This window comes from Vulpes vulpes, chromosome X, assembly GCF_048418805.1.
Source record: "Vulpes vulpes isolate BD-2025 chromosome X, VulVul3, whole genome shotgun sequence".
Lineage (NCBI taxonomy): Eukaryota > Metazoa > Chordata > Mammalia > Carnivora > Canidae > Vulpes > Vulpes vulpes.
The window spans coordinates 28,556,674-28,576,950 of NC_132796.1; the positions used below are offsets into that span (position 1 = coordinate 28,556,674).

The following is a 20,277-nucleotide window of genomic DNA, read 5'->3' on the forward strand; positions in this document are numbered from 1 at the left end:
AAGTTTTAGGATGAAAATTTGTTTCAAAGCCATAGAAAACAGATTTTAGTTTATGTTGTAAATAGTCTGTGCTACAAGAAAAAAAAAGAATTACAAATACTTTATTTCGAAGTTTGTCATAGAAAACAACATGGATGCACCAACTAAAATGAGCTATCAAACCTAACCAAAAATTTGCATAGTATAGTGACTTGAATCAGCTGTCAATACCATACAATACAGTATGGCTTGGGTGCATTCAACTACATGATATCCAAATGGCCCACTCTGACCAGGGTATGCAACACCTTGGATATACTCACTGATTTCTGGCAGGGGTAGGAGGCCGAGGGGGGAGGGAATAACTTAATAAGGGTCGGGGCTTATTTGTTTTGAGAGGTACTTTTCTCTTTGAAAGTTAAAAAAAAAAATGGAAATTACACAGATGCTAAAAGTAGTTTTTGCAACTTCAAGGAAGATACACCAATAAACCAGAAATACCCAATATGCCCTCAGAGAGCTGTTTAGTCGTTGAATAGTATTAGTAGAAATACGGCTATAGTACAAGAGGGAATCTGATGTATTAGAGAGTTATAGAATATAATGGGAGGCAGGAGAAGAAATGACAAGGTACAAAGAGAATCAGCGTGAGTAAAGATGAGACACACATAGACTTTTCATATCATTTGATGCACCGTATCCAGCCTTAACTGAATTTTCTTTCCAGTTCTGTGAACTACTATATCCCTTCTTTTCATGAGTCAAGTTCTCAAGTGATGAGTATTAATGAACAAATGGGTGATTTATATTAAAATGAATTGTAGTCCTGGAATGCCTGGGTAGCTCAGTGGTTTAGTATCTGCATTCAGCTCAGGGCATGATCTCAGGGTCCTGGGATTGAGTCTTGTATCAGGCTCCTCAGAGGGAGCTTGTTTCTCCCTCTGCCTATGTCTCTGCCTCTCTCTGTGTCACTCATGAATAAATAAATAAAATATTTTTAAAAAATGAATCATAGTCCTATTCTGGATTCTTTACACCATAACAAAGTGACAGGATATTACGTGCCAGGCTATAGTTCAAAGGACTAGTCCCTTGTGAAAGTTTCAGTTTCAATCTGTTACATCTGCAATTAGAAGAGGTAAGCACAGAAAAGATGAATTTTGCTGCAAGAAAAGAATCTGAAAAAAGTAAAAGCACAAAATTCAGCCCCAGAATCATAAAACATAACTGACTGATGCAGGGCCCTGTAAGACATATATGAAATATTTCAACATTAGATTTTATAATCTAATCATACAGAAAATAAATCCATCAAATAAGAATACAAGGTTACAAACTTTAAAGGATTTATTCTTGTGTAAGATAATATGAACATTGTAGATATCAGCCTAATGGGAGAGAAAAATAAAATTAATTTGATGTGGGCTACATAATAGAAATGTAGTTATACTATTGGGTCCCAGTATCCAGAACCTGATTTCAAATGCCTTTCTTCAATAAAGGGAACAAGGGTCTCTTGGGGAAATGGCTTCATCTAGGTATGACTGAGGTGGGGAATATTTAAGATGAGCCTGGAAACAAAAGGTAAAAACGTGTTGCCCCCCCCCCACACACACACACATGAACATGCACAGATATGGGCATGTGAAAAGGACACAGGAACCAAGTAAAGAACAGCCAAGAGCCAAAACTTGAATAACCTGGGTAATAGAAATATATATTAGATCACAGTTGACTCTTGAATAATGACTCCCCCCACAGTAGGAATTCTACATGTAACTTTTGACTCCCCAGAAACTTTACTACTAATAGCCTCCTGTTGATAGGAAGCTTTGAAAATAACATGAAGTGTTAGTTAACAAGTATTTTGTATATTTTATGTATTTATACTGTTTTATTACAATAAACTAGAGAAAATATTAAGAAAATCATAAGAAAAAATACACTTACAGTATTGTATTTATACATATATATAAATCTCCATAAAAATGAAACCTGGGACACCTAGATGGCTCAGCAGTTAAGCGTCTGCCTTTGGCTCAGGTTGTGATCCTGGAGTCCTGGGATTGAGTCCCACATCAGGCTCCATGCATGGAGCCTGCTTCTCCCTCTGCCTATGTCTCTGCCTCTTTCTCTCTCTCTCTCTCTCTCTCTCTCTCTCTCTCTCTCCCTCCCTCTCTCTCTCTCTCTCTCTCTCTCTCTGTGTGTGTGTGTGTGTCTCTCATGAATAACTAAAATCTTTAAAAAAATGAAACCACTCAGTTCAAATCCATGTTGTTCAAGAGTCAAATGTATAAACAAGTACATAACATACATCCATGACTTCAAAAATTATATCAATGACTGAATAAATAAATGGAGAATAGAGTAATATCGCATGCAGAACTCCAAAAATTTATGTGCACTTCATCTTTAAGGAGGTGGAACATAATTCCTCACTCTGTTAGTGTGAGGTGCTCACGATAATTTCCTCTCCAAGAGGACAGTATGGAAAAGGGTAAAAAGAGTCACTTTGCAATAGAGAAACTGGACAAGCACTACCTCAGCAAGCTAATCACGGTCAACATCAATAGCACTAAGTCATGATGACAGAAGGTACCCTTGATATTATGTGATGAGAATGGCACTTTACCTCGGGGATATGTCTCTAAAAGCCCATGATCCTAGCCTCAAAAGCAACAGACAAATCCTAATTTAGGAAAATTCTACAAAACATCTACCCGACTAGTACTTTTCAAAGTTGTCAAGAAAATAAAACATAAGCCAAGTCTGAGAAACTGCCACAGCCAAGAGAAGTTTAAGGAGATCTAAGAATTAAATGTAACGTGGCATCTTATATAAAATCCTGAAACAACAACAACAAAAGTCAAATGGCCAACAACCGAGAAAACCTGAATAAAATGTGGACTTTAGTGAATAATAATAATAATGCTCAGTGTCCTGTTATTTGTGACAAGTGTACCCCACTAATGAAAAAAATTAACAGAGGAAAGTGAATATGGGGTATATGGGAACTCTCTGTACTAGCTTTTTAAGTTTTCTAAATATCTAAAATTACTCTAAAATAAAAAGTATATATAAAAATATAATGCCATGAAGCTCAGAAGAGAGTGTGACCATCTCTCTGCCTGGGACAGATCAGGTTAAGGAAAAACCTTTTCTTGTACCCTAGGTAAAGCTTTCAGAGGTGGAAAAGTTTGAATTTGGTGTTACAAGATAAACTGGAGCTTGCCAGAGAGAGAAAGGAATTATAGACAGAGAGAAGTGCAGAATAGATGTTTAGAGGCAGGTGTTCAGAGGCACAGTGTTCAGACAAGGAGGACATATTCATGACCATGAGATTTGTGAAGGATGCTGTAAAAGAATTTGAGAAAAATCTGACTGGAATACAAAAAAACTTTGCATGCCATGATATGGAGTTTGGATTTTATCCTGACAACAGTAGACTAGAAAGAGATATTGAAGCAGAGGTGGAGAGTTTGTCTGCTTTGGGGATAGTAACCCTCATGAAACTGGTAAAGGTAATATGAGAATCTGGAGGCTGGAATCCATTTAGGAAGTTTATATCGTTTTCTGAGTGACAGCTACAGAGAACATAGTACCAATAAGCCAGATTTGGGACTCATTTCATTAAGAGCATTAGAGTAAGATTTGTTGGCAATCTGAGGGGCAAAGGTGAGGGAAGAGAGAAGTAAACTTAAGAGAGTTCTCTGTTTCCTTGTTTGGTGTACTGGGTAGACAGTGTTACAGTTACCTGAGGGGAAATAGAGGGACAGTAACAGTAAATTTAAAACAAAAGTAGTGATTACAGTCTCAGTTATGAGAGCCACAAGGTTTATTTGATATGCATTTCAATTTTGCTCCGTGTGCCTCCACGTTGGATAACATTCATTTTTATTCAGTACATATTTACCTTTCTAAAATTAATTTCAACAAATAGTTTTTGAAGTAACTGCATGTGGAAAAAAAAAAATCTCATCTTTCCCAAGAAAGTCTGGCCTTCCGTGGAGGTCAAGAACTACAGAATCTTAGTAGTAGGACTTACGTAAGAGTACCTTGATTACAAACATCAAACCAATCTAACACATAACCAACTTTATCTAGACTGGCAGTAGAGTGTCTGGTCAAAAACTGCCCTGTATTGCCTGGGTTGCTATCATACCCTTACTATCTTGCTACTCAGGGTTTGTTACCTTCTCTCTTAATGTCCCCTATTTTCTTACCTGGTAAATAGAGCAACTTAAATTGGCTGTTGAGATGATTACGATATTGCCAGGCACATAAGAACCGCTCATTAAATATTAAGCATCTATTACTATGAGCATTAATCTTCCTTGAAACTTCCTTCATTTGGCAGAGAGCAGAGGTACAGCAGTAAAAGAGGGTTTAAAAACAAATTTTGACAGTTTCAAATATAAAATGCACATCCGTATACGTAGAATTGTTAGCTTCTTTTCTAACAGCCTTATTCGATATACAAGATAGATTATATTACCTCCAATTTATAAGTATAGAAATTGAGCTCAGAATGCCTGGGCTACTATTCCAAGGTCGCAAAGACAGACTTTGAAGCCTTGCAGAGACCCTATGCCTTCTGTGCCTCATTCTACCCAGCAATCTCTCCATGTTAGAATTTTGCTTATTTGAATAGTAACTGAAATACAGTCGAGTGCATCAGTGGTATTTGTTTAGACAGATACAGATTCAGATTGTAGCTTTGTCACTTATATCTGGGTGACTTTGGAGGAGTTATTTCTATTACTTAATCTAAAAAATGGAGTAATATTTGTCTTTTAAGGTATTTAGGCATTGATTAAGGCTATGCATATAAAGCACTTGGCGAATTGTTGGCATACAGGAAGAACTCCTCATAATCTATTTATTATTCTTATGCAAGTGTTCTAACATAAATTTTATCTCTAAGGAAGAACACTAATAGATTTGCTGAAAAAGGAGAGTTGCTTAGTCCGCAAAGCAAAGTATTGTTACCCAAAGCAGCAATATCCTTCACTGGATTAATGCATTCTCAAGTGGCCAGCCAGGTATTCTGGTTATGATAAACCATAACCGTTATCACTTTTATTGCTATTATTATATACAAAAAATTATAGAAAGCTTGTATCCAAGAAAATCACCATAGATATTAAGATCACAAGATGCACAGTACATGGCCTCCAATTTTATACTTCAAGAAAACAGCAGAAAAATCACTTTGGTTCATTAGCTTCCCTGTTTGTATCACTAGGAACTTTGCCACCTCAATTACTCTGATGAGATGTCAGCCTAAAGGTGGCATTCTATGTATTATAGTTATACTTCTTTCAGGATAATATCTACTACTACTACTCTTTTCCCCAAACAAGAGACACAGAAATGGGGTTACTTTAATTCTTTTGACAACTGTTGACAAGAACACCAGATTAAAAACTTAAGAACAGTAGCTTTGCACATTTCATCTCCTCTCCCTCCTCCCCAACTGTGATTTATACGTGGTGAGGAGCGCCAGGGGGTGGGGTGCTCAGTCAGTTAGCCTCTGCCTTTGGCTCAGGTCATAATCCCAGGGTCCTGGCATCAAGCCTCCCATCAGGTTTCCTGGTCAGTGGAGAGTCTGCTTCTCTCTCTCTCTCTCTCTCTCTCTCTCTCTCTGTCTCTCCCTCCCTCCCTCCCTTCTCTCTCTCTCTCTCTCTCTCCCTCTCTGCCCCTCCCTGCCACTCCTGTTCTCTCTCAAAAAAAAAATAAAATAAAATCTTTAAAAAAAAGATATATGGTAAGCACCTCTTACATACTGGGGATTATGCTACCTATTGTTTCAAAGTTGCTTAAGACTTGTTCCCTGGACTGAAAGAGCTCACTACTTAGGTGGAAGAATGGAGTGGGTGTGGGGTGGGGAGTATACAGTGAGTATGATAAGGGCAAAGAAAAATCAATTTAGTTTATAAAGGAATAAATATCTCTATGACATGTTAACAGATATGAATGTATTTATTTTTGTTTGGTTTTCTGTTTTCAAGGCAGGATAGGTCTTAACATGAATTTCAACAAAGACCACAGGTGATACACTTAATCACTGTAAACAGAATGTGTGGCCATTTCTATGAAAGAGCATAATGACAGCTATAAATATTTGAGAACTCACTATGTATCAGGTACCATTCTGAGTCAATCATTATCTCATTGGACTCTCACAACAGCCCGATGAGGTATGCATCCCCAGCATGTTCATGTTACAGATGAGTAAATACAGGATTAGATGATCAAATGACTTGTTCAAAGTCTCACAACTAGAAGATTAAGTAGTCGGGATTAAAAATCACAGCACAATTCCAGCAGTAAGAGATTAATACTCTAGTCAATAAAGAATCTTTTCCCAAATGGGGAAATATAAATGTAAGAAATTAAGCAGATTCCAAAGCTATTCTTTCTGAACTCACAGATGATTACACAGGGGACCCAAACTGCCCTGGCTTTCCCTGCTTGTTCATCAATAGAAGGGATATGATTTCTCCCCATTTCTCCTCCTTTCATCTCCACAGATCTTTTAACAGACCCAGGAATAACATTCATGCTGTATTATGTTCTTCTAATACTTCATCATCTAAACCAGTAATTACCCTGGGTCTTCCACAGGTTACTAATTCCACAAGATATTTATTGGTATATGTAAAAATAGAGCTGTGTTTTAAGACATACTTGGAAAACACTGAGAAATAATCAGTTTTACATGCTTCCTCCTAGCAGCATTTCTCAGAACCTTTATAAACACTGTGAATTTCCAATAGAGTGGGTATACTACGCAACACGTTCCAAACTTACTTAACTTCTATGTGGACAATTAATGGACCTGGTGTTCTATAGGATGCATTTTGAAGGAAACCATTCTGGAAAGTTCAATGTAATTTCAGAACATCATAAAGATCAGAGCATGCATTCATATTTTCCTCTCTTGAGTAAATCAGGTGTCTTTCTATAGGCCTGTTGCTTAGCTACAAAGTAACCTGAAGAGCTTAATGAATCATCTGAAAATCAAATCATCAATAAAGTACATTATCACATTCTATTATTGGGATAGGCATTTGGCTTTTTTCATATTAGGAAGAAAGAGTCATATTTAAAACCTACAAGGTAACACAAGCTGCCTGATAACTTGATTAAATAAGCATTAGAGCACATTTTAGGATTGCTTTATTGTAAATAACAGAATTGACAACTGTATTACAGGATCTACATGAACCATTCCTGTAAAAGCAACTCCCTAGGGACCTCAAGTCGCTACTTACCCAAATTCCGAGGAGCACACATTTTCTGAAAGGGGGGAAAACCTATCAGAAGCTATCCTGCAAGTAAAATATGACTAATTTGCTTCCATTAATTTTTTTAACTTGTCAGCAGGGTTTCCCTTAAAAAATTCTCCTCCGGTTCCTAGGTACAGCATTTGGATTTGTTTTTGCTAGTTTGATCATTTCTCTGCATCCTATATCCTGCCATAATTTCTAAGCTCGGTATCTGACATAGAGAAGGTACCTAATAAATATTTTTTCTAATAAATATTTTTTGAAATAATGTATCGATTGGCATTTTTCCAAGCACAAAAGTAAACCTTCAGTAACTACCATTAACCAGGTGTATTCTTCTTTTCTATTCTTACTACCCTGTACTCAATCCTTATACTTCTTTTTTTTTAATCCTTATACTTCTTAATGCTTACCAAAGTGCTTCCCCCTCTTTATATTCAGTAGCATCATTATTAACAGGTGTTCTCAGCTCCTGCCAGTAGCCACCACCACAGCCAAATCTCTTTAAATACTAGTAATAGCAGCATTCTTCCTAACAACTAAGAAAACAAACCAACCTAAGCACCCATTGACTGGTGAATGGATAAGCAAAACGGAGTTATATCCATGTGGTGAGAGACTGTTCACCATAAAAAGAATGAAGTACAGGCACATGCTACACCATAAGGAAACTTGAAATCATGCTAAGTGAAAACAGCCAGCCACTGAAGACCACATTATTTCATGAATTCACTTATAGGACACATTTAAAAAAAATGGCAAGTCTGTAGAGATAGTAAGTACTTTAGTGACTGCCCACGACTTAGGGTGGGAAAGGGGATTAACTATAAACTGGCATGAGACACCTTAATGGGGTGACAGAAATATTTTATTTCCTTTTAATATTTTATTTTCCTTTTTCCTTTTATTTAAATTCCAGGTACTAAACATACAGTGTACCATTAACGATGGCAGTATTTTTTTCAAAAATCTTTATAGCATTGATGGTTATATAACTTGGTCATCTTAGTAAAAAAATCACTGAATTGTACACAAGTGAATATATTTTATGGCATGTAAGTCACACCTTAATAATAGTGTTAAAAAATACTAATGAGTACCAGCACTGTACGTGCTCAAAACAAGGATTGTGCCCATCTGCAGCAGCTCATAAGCTAACAAACGTTCTCTATAAAACTTTTTTTTTACAGAGACGTTCATTTTGGAATTCTTCTGACATTATTATTCTAGTAACTATTTTAGAAGAGCACTCATCTACTTAATATGCTTTTACCATCAGGAGATAGACATTTCATTTTCAGCATAGCTGACTGGATTGCCATGGACTAATCCCTTTTTGTTTTTGATTTATCTTAAAAAGAAACCCAAAGAGAACACCATCCTCAATGGGCAAACGCTGAGAGCCTTTCCTTTATGTCACAAACAAGACAAGGATGTCCACTCTCAGCACGTATATTTGACATAATGCTAGAATTTCTAGCCACAGCAATCCAACAACAAAAACAAAAGGCATCCAAATCATAAGTAGAACTTTGCTATTAGTAGATTACACACACACACACACACACACTATATCACAAAAACCCCTAAGACTCCACCAGAAAACTGCCAAAGCTGATAAGTGAATTCAATAAAGGTGGGGGATACAAAAATCAACGTACAGAAATCTGTTGCATTTCGATACACCAACGAAGCAGCAAAAAGAGAAATGAAGGAAACAATCCTCTTTAAAATTGCACCAAAAACATTAAGATACCTAGGAATAAACCTAACCAAAGAGGTCAAAGACCTGTACTCTGAAAACTATCAAACACTGATGAAATAAACTGAAGAGAACACAAACAAATGGAAAGATATTCCATGTTTATGGATTGGAAGAACAAATATTGACAAAATGTCCATACTACCCCAAAAATCTATACAATTAACATGAATCCTATCAAAATACCACAAGCATTTTTCATGGCACCAGAACAAGCCACCCCAAAATTTATATGGAGCAACTGGAGACCCTCAATAGCCAAAGCAACCTTAAAAAAGCAAAGCTGGAGTCATCACAACGTTAAGATACAGTACAAAGCTGAAATGAACCAAAAAAAGTCTGGTCCTGGCATGAAAATAGATACATAGATCCTTTGATCAGGAAAGAAAATTGAGAAATGACCCACAGCTATATGGTCAACTCATCTTTGACAAAGCAGGAAAAAAATATCCAATGGAAAAATGACAGTCTCCTCAACAAATGGTGCTGGGAAAACTAGACAGCCACATGCAAAAGAAGGAAACTGGACCACTTTCTTACACCATACAAAAAATAAATTCAAAATGGATGAAAGACTTAAATGGGAGACCTGAAACCATAAAAATCCTAGAGAACACAGGCAGTAACCTCTCTGACATTGGCCATAGCAACTTCTTTCTAGACATGTCTACTGAAGCAAGGGAAGCAAAAGCAAAAATAAGGTATTGGGACTACACCAAAATAGAAAGCTTCTGCACAGCAAAGGAAGGAATCAACAAAACTGAAAAGCATCCTACAGAATGGGAGGAGATATTTGCCCATGACATATATGATAAAGGGTTAATATCCAGAATCTATAAATAACTTAAAAAAATTAACACAAAAAAATAATCCAACTGAAAAACAGGCAGAGGACATGAATAGGCATTTCTCCAAAGATGACCTATTGATGGCTAAGAGATGCATGGAAAATGCTCAACATTACTGATGATAAGGGAAATACAAATCAAAACTACAAGGAGCTATCACCTTATATCTGTCAGAACAGTTATAAGCAACAACACAAGAAACAACAGGTGTTAGGATGCAGAAAAAGAAAAACCCTCTTACACTGTTGGTGGGAATGCAAACTGGGGCAGCCAGCCTGGAAAACAGTATGGAGGTTCTCCAAAAAGTCAAAAATAAAACTACTTTATGATCCAGTAATTGCACTCTTGAATATTTATGCAAAGAACACAAAAATAATAGTTCAAAGGGATACATGCACTCTAATGTTTACAACAGCATTATCTACAACAGCCACATTATGGAAACAGCCTAAGTGTCAATCAACTGATGAATGGTTAAAGGTGTGTACACATACACACACACACTGGAATATTGCTTAGCTATAAAAAAGAAGAAATCTTGACATTTGCAAGGACATGGATGGAGCCACAGTACTATGTTAAGCAAAATAATTCCATCAGAGGAAGACAAATACTACACGATTTCACTCACGTGGAATTCAGGACACAAAACAAATGAGGAAAGGGGATAAAAAAGAGAGGCAAACCAAGAAACAGACTCTTAACTACAGAGAACAAACTGATGCTTGTCAGAGGGGAGGTGGGGTGGGGGGCTGGGTGAAACAGGTGATGGGGATTAAGGGAGGCACTGGCTGTGATGAAAACCAGATACTGTATGGAAGTGTTGAATCACTATATTAGTTTCCCTGAAACTGGTATTACACTGTTTGCTTCTGAATTTAAATAAGAGCTTTAAAAAAAGAGAAACTTCCAAGAATAAAATGATGCCTCCTCCTTATAATGTATTTAAATATTTGAACTCAAATGGATTATATTCTAACTACAGAGTACCTTAAATTATTTAAATAATGTACTGAGATGATCATGCTCTAAAGAAATCTGGTAAAATTTAGTTAATTGGATTTTTTGGAAATTGAAAGCTACACTGCATCTCCTCCCCCGAAAAGGAAAAGTATATCACTGCATCATAACAAATTGTACCTTTCTGTAAGAAAGAAAGAAAAAAGAAAGAAAAGAAAGAAATCAAGATATAAAACGGGGGGGGGGGTGCCTGCGTAGCCCAGTCAGTGGTTGTGTTCATGATTCCAGGGTGTTGGGATCAAACCCTACTTTGGACTACCTGCTCAGCCTCTCCCCCTGCTTGAACTCTCTCCTTCCTCCACCCCTTTTCTCAAATAAGTAGATAAAATATTTTAAATATATATAAAAGGTAAACTGATATTCTTTTATAATGGTATATCCATCCATGGTTACTAAGGCATATTCACAATGCAAAATATTGTAAGTAAGCACTTGAAAGTTACTGTTTTCCTATATACACATAAAATGAAAAAAAATCCACATGATTTATGTGTGCAATAAAATTCTTCACATTTATGCAAAGAGCTAATCTGAAAACTAGATTTTTTAAAAATCAAGTGATAACATACAATATTTTTCAGTTAATGTAGTAAAACTGCAAGCTTTTCGCAGATACAATTTTTTAGAGCTTGTAAGTGAAATGTATAGATTTTTTCCACCATTCTTGTGAATTTATTATTATTTTTTTATCAGGAAGAGCTGAATGCATTTGTCTTTTGGTATATGTTATTTTTCTAAGAACACCAATTCTCACTATAAAATATTTTCCCACCTTTTTAAATTTTTTTTCTTAGCCAAAGAAATATTAAAGATTGCAACTATCTGAAGGTTTTTTGACAGTCACTGAATACTTCTAAATACAAGAGAAAATTTCAAATTCACTATCTTAGAGAATATCAAGAGACTTCTATCTTTAGTAATTCTATACAACTCAAAGATTAACAAAGCTATATATTACAGGGGAGACATTTAGCTGTGTTTTTAAAGATTTATTTATTCATTCATGAGAGACACAGAGAGAGAGGGAAGGGCAGAGGCACAGGCAGAGGGAGAAGCAGGCTCCATGCAGGGAGCCCGACGTGGAACTTGATCCCGGGACCCCAGGATCACACCCTGGGCCGAAGGCAGGTGCTAAACCGCTGAGCCACCCAGGTGCCCCATTTAGCTCTCTCTAAGCAACCTCCAGTTCTCACCATTTCATCAGCTCAATTTCTGCCTCTTCTGTACCTGCTCAAAGCCCCAGCCCAACCAACCAAGCTCCAGTGACTTTCATACAGAGCAGGTGACATTAAATGACAATATTTTGTCCCAAACACAGTTCATCTTACTTTACCTTATAATTCAGGAATCAGGAATCACACACTTCATGAAATGTATTATTAGAAATATTCAGCAATCTTTAAAAGCCACAAGTCCATGGTCACTCTTTACTTCCCTATCACTGAAACACCTAATAAAACATTTCAGAAGAATCCAAAGCCACTGCCAGGGACTGAATGCCATGATGAAGTATTATTGCATATGCCTTCTCCAGCCACTCATTTTATTGAATGATTAAAAGTTTATGTGAACGATATGTCTCACAACCATAAAGAAATGAGAAACTGCATGCTCTTAATTTATGATCTGTTATCATAATGTAGGTAGGATACACACATTTGCAGTAAGACTTCATGCCAAGTGAGAGATACATGGTTTTAAGGTGTCTGTTCAAACGGAAGGCCATTTATGGTAAGTCTATTTGCTCAAAGTGATACATTGACCCAGAAAAATCATCCACTGCTTTAAAGATCACTTTAGGATTGTTAATGTGATTTATGCACCCTTTACTTCTAAATCTGAGAGGAAAGTTTGCACTTTCTACATAAAATGACTGTAATTTTGGTTTAATTGTCAAACGAACTGTGTATTGAAAGCTTATGTGACTGAACTTTCTAAGAGTCTTATGAGGACGCAAATGGTCTCTAATTCAGAAACCCTGTCCCTCAGACCAGGGCTTCTCAATGTCCATAAAAATCAATGGTGATCTTATCATATTTCATATTCTGATTCCATAGATTTGGAACAACGCCTAAGATTCTGCACTTCCAATAAACTGGTGATGCCAAGGCTACAAGTCCCTAAACCACACTTCAAGTAGCAAGCAAGGGTTTAATATTACCGTTTTATTAACAAGGTAAGTCCTAAAAATTGGATGAGAAATTAGAGAGCCCATCATGACATCAATCTTAAATCCTGTAGGGCAAGTTAAAGAAAAAAAAAAAATGAATGACAGGAGAGAGCTTCGTATGCTAGAGTGGCTGGAAAACCTTTAGGGCTTCATCATCACCCTGCAGGACTAACTTCAGATTACTTTCTCTCTGCTCACCTGCAACCTACCTTACCTAAAATCTATTATGTAAATTCTACATAAAGCTGGATACAAGTCTCAAGGGAGGGATCTGTAAACTTCCATGGGGATAAAAATGTACATTTATATTAACCTCTAACACTTCAATTATGAATATAGACAACATGCTTTCGTAGTAGTAGCAGCAGTGACTGCAACTTTACCATTATCAACTTCATAGATATAATACATAGTCTAGGCTACAAAATTATGAGTTATTAAATCTGAGTGGCTAGACAGTTATATAATACAATAAAAACACACATCACTGCAAAAGGGCTTAATATTCTACTACTGTATAATTTAATAGTCCTTTGTATTTTATTTTATGCACTTAAATATATTTTTCTTAGAGGAGTATCCTGAGCTGTAACGGGACTACCAAGGGGATTCACACCACAATCATCTCAACCACAATACGCCTACCTCCTGTTTATCACTTCTATCTCTGATTAGATTATAATTCTCCCAGCAACAATCTGATGCCCCTCCACTCCTCCTCAGGTCAGGCTAGGTTTCTGCCCTTGATTTTCCAATAGAACACTCTGGGTATCTTCATCATTGTGTTTATGACTTTCTTTTGAAAGTTTATGTCCTTGCAAGTATTTCTACCACACTCCAAAAGCATTGGAAGGAAAGGAAACATGACCTCTATGTATCTTTCACATCTGGCACATAAAAATTATTTTGTACATTACTGTTGAATACTCTAAGAAAGAAAACAAAATGATGTGTAACTCAAAGTAAGCATAGGGATTAAATGTGATGCAGAGGAAGACTTCCAGTAAGAAAGAACATAACCAAACTGGCCTTTGCAACATATAGAGGCTTCAAATCAAAACAGTGTATAACTTACACAATGCACAATATTACATTCCCATTATATCTCAACAAAGCTGGAAAAAAAAAAAAGAAGGTATAGAGAAGACTGTTGAGTTGGGCCTGCTTGAGAGATCAATAGTATATTTGTAAAATCAGACAAGTGGAGGCAGGATGTTGGGTCCCACTCAAAATGAGAGGTCTGGTTTGGGTGTTGAGTGCTGTCTTGTCATAAGAGCTCCTTGATCTCACTGATTCCTACCCAGGAACTCAAACACCAAAAGGAGCTCCATATGAATTCACTTGTCAATCTGCTCTAGGAAGAGCTAGGAATTTTCATTGACGTATTTGGCACCTACAAGGTAGCTATAGTTTTGTACCTTTTCCAGGTACTGTTTAACTTCAGAGTTTTCAGATGTACTGAAAGCACAAATGTTTGCTATGACTCAATTGATTATGATTCATGTGATTGGAAGACCTACAGCATTCTAAATAATTGATAATATATTGATGAACTGAGAAAATCAGCCAAAAACCTACTCAGTGCCAAACTGGTATCTTAAAGCATGGATCCTGAATTCTATAGGGAAAAGCTGTGCTCAGCTACTACTAACTATTCACATACTAGAAAAGTATAGCTCAACTCTAAAAAAAGTCTTCCCTAGCTCCATTATTACTACCCTCTTCTAGGCTACCATCAGGGATTGTCTGGTTTCAAAAACAGCCATCTAACTACACTTCCTGATTCTTCCCTTGTCCCTTTTCATCTTAACCAAGTTTCCAGGGTTATTCCTGAAAAACCAAGGCTGATCATGTCACTCCTTAAACTCTCCAATGATTTCCTCATTGAATCAAAACAAGTCAAAATCTTTACAATGTCCACCCAAAGCCCTAAAGTACCTGGCCCTCTATCACCTCCTCCTGTCATTTCTTCCCCTTGCCTCACTGTACAAGAACAAGGACCTTCTTGTTGCTCCTTGAACCCACCAAGCTTGTTCTTCCAATAGATTCTTCTTTCACTTGCTGTTCCCTCTACATAGAATGCTCTCCCATCTAATCTCTGCACAACTCCTTATTTCACTGCCATCAGGTATTTGCTCACATCAGTATCTGAACAAAACCTTTCTGAAATGGAGCTTCTCTAAAATTTATAGGACCCTCATCACCGTGGAACCCCTTTGCACCCAACATGCCTTATTTTTCTCTATGAGTACTTATCAGTACTTGAGATACCATCTCTATTTTTTTTGCAAATGTCTGCCTTACTCTATATGAATGCAAGCTTCCTAACAACATGGGTTTCTGTTTTTGTTGTTCTTTACTACTGATCTACCAGATATAGAACAGTGCCAAGTCTCTATAATAGACTTTATATTTTTTTCACGGAAATGAAGGAAGGTGATAAGAAAGCAAGCAAGGGTTTTATGTGTGAAGCACTAATATAGACATAAAATATACTAGTGGTTCTGTTTCTCAACAATCCTAACATACTTCCTAAGACAGTATATACAAACTAGACCCTTACAGTCCATCCTCCATTCTACTACCAAATTAATTTTTTTAAAAAAACTTTATTTGAATCATCCAGGGGTCATCACACCAAGTACACTCTTTAATTGCCATCATCTATTTTATCCATTCCCCCACCTCTCATCTGGTAACCATCAGCTTGTTCCCTATAGTTAAGAGTCTGTTTCTTAGTTTGCCTTTTTCCCTTTGCTAGTTTGTCTTGTTCCTTAAATCCCACGAATGAAATCATGTTGTCTTTCTCTGACTTATATTGCATAACATTATACTCTCTAGCTCCATTCATATTGTTGCAAATGGTAAGATGTCATTTTTTAGGGCTAAATAATATTCCAATGTGTACACACACACACACACATACACATTCTTTATACACTCATCAATTGATGGACACCAGCTATTTTCATACCTTGGCTACTATAATGCTGCTTTAAACGTAGGGGCCCATGTGTTCCTTTGAATTAGTATTCTTGTATTGTGTGGGTAAATACCTAGTAGTTCAATTCCTGGATCAGAGGGTAGTTCTATTTTTAACGTTCTGAGGAATCTCCAAACTGGTTTTCAGAGTGGCTGCACCAGTTTGCATCCCCACCAACAGTGCAAGGGGGTTTATTTTCCTCCACATTCTTGCCCACACTGTTGTTTATGTTGTTGATTTTAGCCATTCTGACAGGTGTGAGGTGATATGCCATTGTAGGTTTGATTGTATTTCGCTGATGATGAGTGATGATGAGCATATTTTCATGTGTCTGTTGGCCATCTGTATGTAGGTCTTTGAAGAAATATCTGTTCATGTCTTCTATCCATTTTTAATTGGATTATTTGGTTTTGGAGTGTTGAGATGTATAAGCTCTTTATATATTTTGGATACTAACCCTTTATCAGATATCAAAAAGAACTTTAAAGCATTAAAGACCTTTGAAATACCTTTAAGTTTTAATTCCCAAAAATACAGAACAAACATTCCTACTTAATAGACTTAAAGTTTGAATTGTGAAATGTTCAGTGTGGCAAGGTGGACTGAAGAGGAAGAAAACAGTCCTAGAACTTTCTCAACATAGTGATAAATGAGGTCAGCTAGGAAACAATACAAATAATTTCCTTTCTGTACACATTTTTATATAGTTTTCATGTGGTACATTTTAAGACGGCACATTCCAATAATTATCATATGCAGAGAGCAATCCTTTTATAATCCTTTACATCTATATATTCCCCAGGATATCAACGTTAAAGTGTTTACCACCTTGAGCTCAATCAAGGTATGGTATCATTTCAACGTGAATCCCGTATTGTCCCATGAGGTCATGGCATAACTGATTTTATGGAGAACAGGTAGTTCTCTTAATTGAATTAGTTGCTCTGCTGTCTTCCACACTGCGAACAGTATCCACAGTTATTCCTGTGTCCTGTAATGACCAGTGACCCTCTGCTTCCAGAGGCCTTCTGGGAAAGAAAGTGGAAAAGGCATATAGGGATATGTGTGGTATCAAATTTTCATCATCCAGTCAAATAAGAACTGTGAATTGCAAGACTTAAAATCTTCTCAGAACACTTCCACTTGGACATCGGAGAGCAACAACTACTTGTTCGGCTGTTTCAAGAGGCTCTTCAGGTAAATCAAGAACCACCTCCTGTGGGGCGCCTGAGTGGCTCAGTGGTTGAGCATCTGTCTTTGGCTCAGGTCATGATCCCGGGGTCTTGGGATCTAGACCCGCATCAGGCTCCCCGGAGGGAGCCTGCTTCTCCCTCTGCCTATGTCTATGCCTCTCTCTGTGTGTGTCTCATGAATAAATAAAGTCTTAAAAAAAAAAAGATCCTCCTTCTGCATGGGCTACTCAGCAGATGGTGAAATTTTGGTTAAAGGCTTAGGCAAGTTTCCGCTCTTTGCTGCTGCTCTGCATGATGCATTAAAAGATGTCTGACTCTCATTTTCAAGCAGTAAATCTTCATCTGCCCCAAGTTCACGACCACTGCTTAAACTTCCAGGTCTCACCTATCACCTGATAAACGTGCTCTTAGAGTTTTCTCCATGTCATTTCCTGGTGAGGTTTTAGAACATTTTCTATGTATCTGCTGGCCTTTTCACCCTGTGCCTCTTTTTTTTTTTTTTTTTTTTTTTTAGTCTGTTCTCATTCTTTTCTTCTTCTTTCAGATATACTTGGGATGATTTAAATGAATTAAACCACGAGGTAGTCAGAGAAATAATTGAAGGACGAAGAGTAAGCAGTACGGAAATCTGGCCACACAGCAAAATTAGGTCTTTAACTCCTAGATTAGGCATCCCATGCCAGACAAAGAGGGAGAGAGCAGAGAGGAGGAAATGTCAAGGACCCCCAAGAGAAGCCATGGCTGCAAGAGCCCCACCCCCTTCCCAAATTAACCTTTCTAAAAAGTTATTATTATACAAACCCCTTGGGGAAAAAGAAAACTCAGTGGCTTCCTCAGAATTTCAGGGTAAAGTGCTTAGCAAACACAATTATTCACTGTCCTGCCCCTGTTCTGCCTCTAACTCTCCCTTACGCATTTCACACCCACAGAGGTATTGCTCCAGATGTATATTTGTAGCTCTGTGAGTAAAGACTGGTATTTCAAACATCCATGTCTTGACATATGCCATTCCTTCTTCCAGAAATGCCACTTTCATCTTGCCACTCAGTTCAAGATCTTTTATGTATACGGTTCATCAATCCTCCTGGTAAGTCTTTAGAACTCTTTACACACTACCAGTAAGATGGTATCCTCTTACCTGTATCATAGTTTACCTCTATCATAGCATTAACACTGTCCTGAACTCATTTGTCTAACATACTAGCTAGTAATAGGCTCCCTTTTAATCACATGCTTCCTTTTCTTTCAAATTCACTAGTCCAACTACAATTCCTGAGATATTTAAATCAGTTTACAATGTTTGCTAAATGAATAAAGAATTAAGTAAAAGGATAACAGAATCCTGTTAACAGGATAACAGAACAGAGTTCGTACATGATAAATATGGCATTTCTTACCCATGGAGAACATAGAGATTATTTAATAAATATTACCCATTTAGGGAAAAAACAGCTCTATGTAAACCAGTTTTGGAGATAAAATACATGTTAATTAAGGATTTTAATGTAAGTAATGAGCCCATGAAAACATTGCAGTAAAGTGTAAAAGAGGATTTTTTAGAAATTTAACAGTAGGGACTATTTTATGATAATGACACCAAAAGGAAATTCCATAAAACAAAGTGATTAATGGGTTTAACTACATAAAACTTGCACACATCAAAAAATAAAAACACAAATATGTACAAAAAATAAAAGATAAAAACTATATAAATATATACAAGGGAAAAGCACAATAATCTTATTATACAAATACCTCATACTAATCAAGTTAAAAAAATAACTCAGTAGAAAACAAAATTGAGAGAGAAATTTAAGTATAAATGGTAGAATCAAAAGGTATGCTCACTCTAATTACTTATCAAGAACATACAAATGTAATGAGAGTTCTGTTCCACCTATCAAACATATCTAACTCTGGGCATAATACAAAGGAAGAGTCTATAAAAAATGGTAGATGGCGCTCAGAATACAATTCAGTAGTATTTGTCAAGTCTTAGAAGTATGTATTTTCTATGAATCCCAAACAGAAATTTGGCTTAGCTTATGCATGTGCTCAGAGATCACAAAGGTTTAACATACTCCTATTTGTAACAGAGAAAATTTTGAACTGAATCGTCCAACGTTACTGTATTCATTAGATGATGATATATTCACCCCATAGAGTAGTAATGAGGGAGCTGCAACATTGTGGTTAAGAGTCCCACAGACCTCTGATTCCCAGCTGTACCATGTGGCAGCTATAGGTCACTGTACACTTTTTTTCTCAGTTTTAATAGTCCCATCTGTGAAATGGAATTAACACTAGAACTCAATGTGTATGTCAATTATATAAAGCACACAACATAGTGTTTGATGCATAAGCACTGGTGAATAATCCTATTAAAATATTGAAGGATATTTTTAATCTACAAAGGTATTTACACTTTAGTATGAGAAGAGCATTATGAGACAAACACATTTCAAACACCTAGAAACAACCTAAATGTCCACTAATGGTTGAATAAAGAAAATGTCTGTGTGTGTTATTATTCATCCATAAAAAAGAATGAAATCTTGCTCTTTGCAACAACATGGATGCATGATTGGACCTGGAGGGCATTACGCTACATGCAACTCAGAGATAAATATTATATGATCTCACTCGTATGTGGAATGTTAAACAAACCAGCAAAAACTGAGCTCATGGATAGAGAATATAGATTGATGGCTGCCTGAGGTGGACATTGGGGGGCAAAATGGGTAAAGGGGGTCAAAAGTTATGTTTTCAGTTATAAAATAAGTCATGGAGATGTAATATGCAGTATGGTAGCTATAGTTAATACCACTGTATTGCATAATTAAAAGTAGGAGAGTGGCTCTTGAAAGTTCTCAACACAAGAAAAAAAAACTGTATGATGATGGTTAACTGGACTTATTGTATCATTTGCCATACATATACATATTAAATCCTTACATAATACACCTGAAACCATGTTATTTCAATTATACCTCCATTTAAAAAGGAATGATATATAGGTCTTAAAAACTG

The 20,277-nt window shown here is 36.6% G+C and overlaps 1 protein-coding gene and 1 pseudogene across 1 annotated transcript in view; both read right to left on the reverse strand.

Moving 5' to 3' along the window:
- Positions 1–20,277, reverse strand: part of DMD (dystrophin) — a 2,426,617-nt gene that overhangs the window by 2,322,839 nt on the left and 83,501 nt on the right. The gene's annotated exons all lie outside the window — the stretch shown is intronic.
- On the reverse strand, positions 16,959–18,120 carry LOC112919018 (UBX domain-containing protein 8-like; annotated as a pseudogene).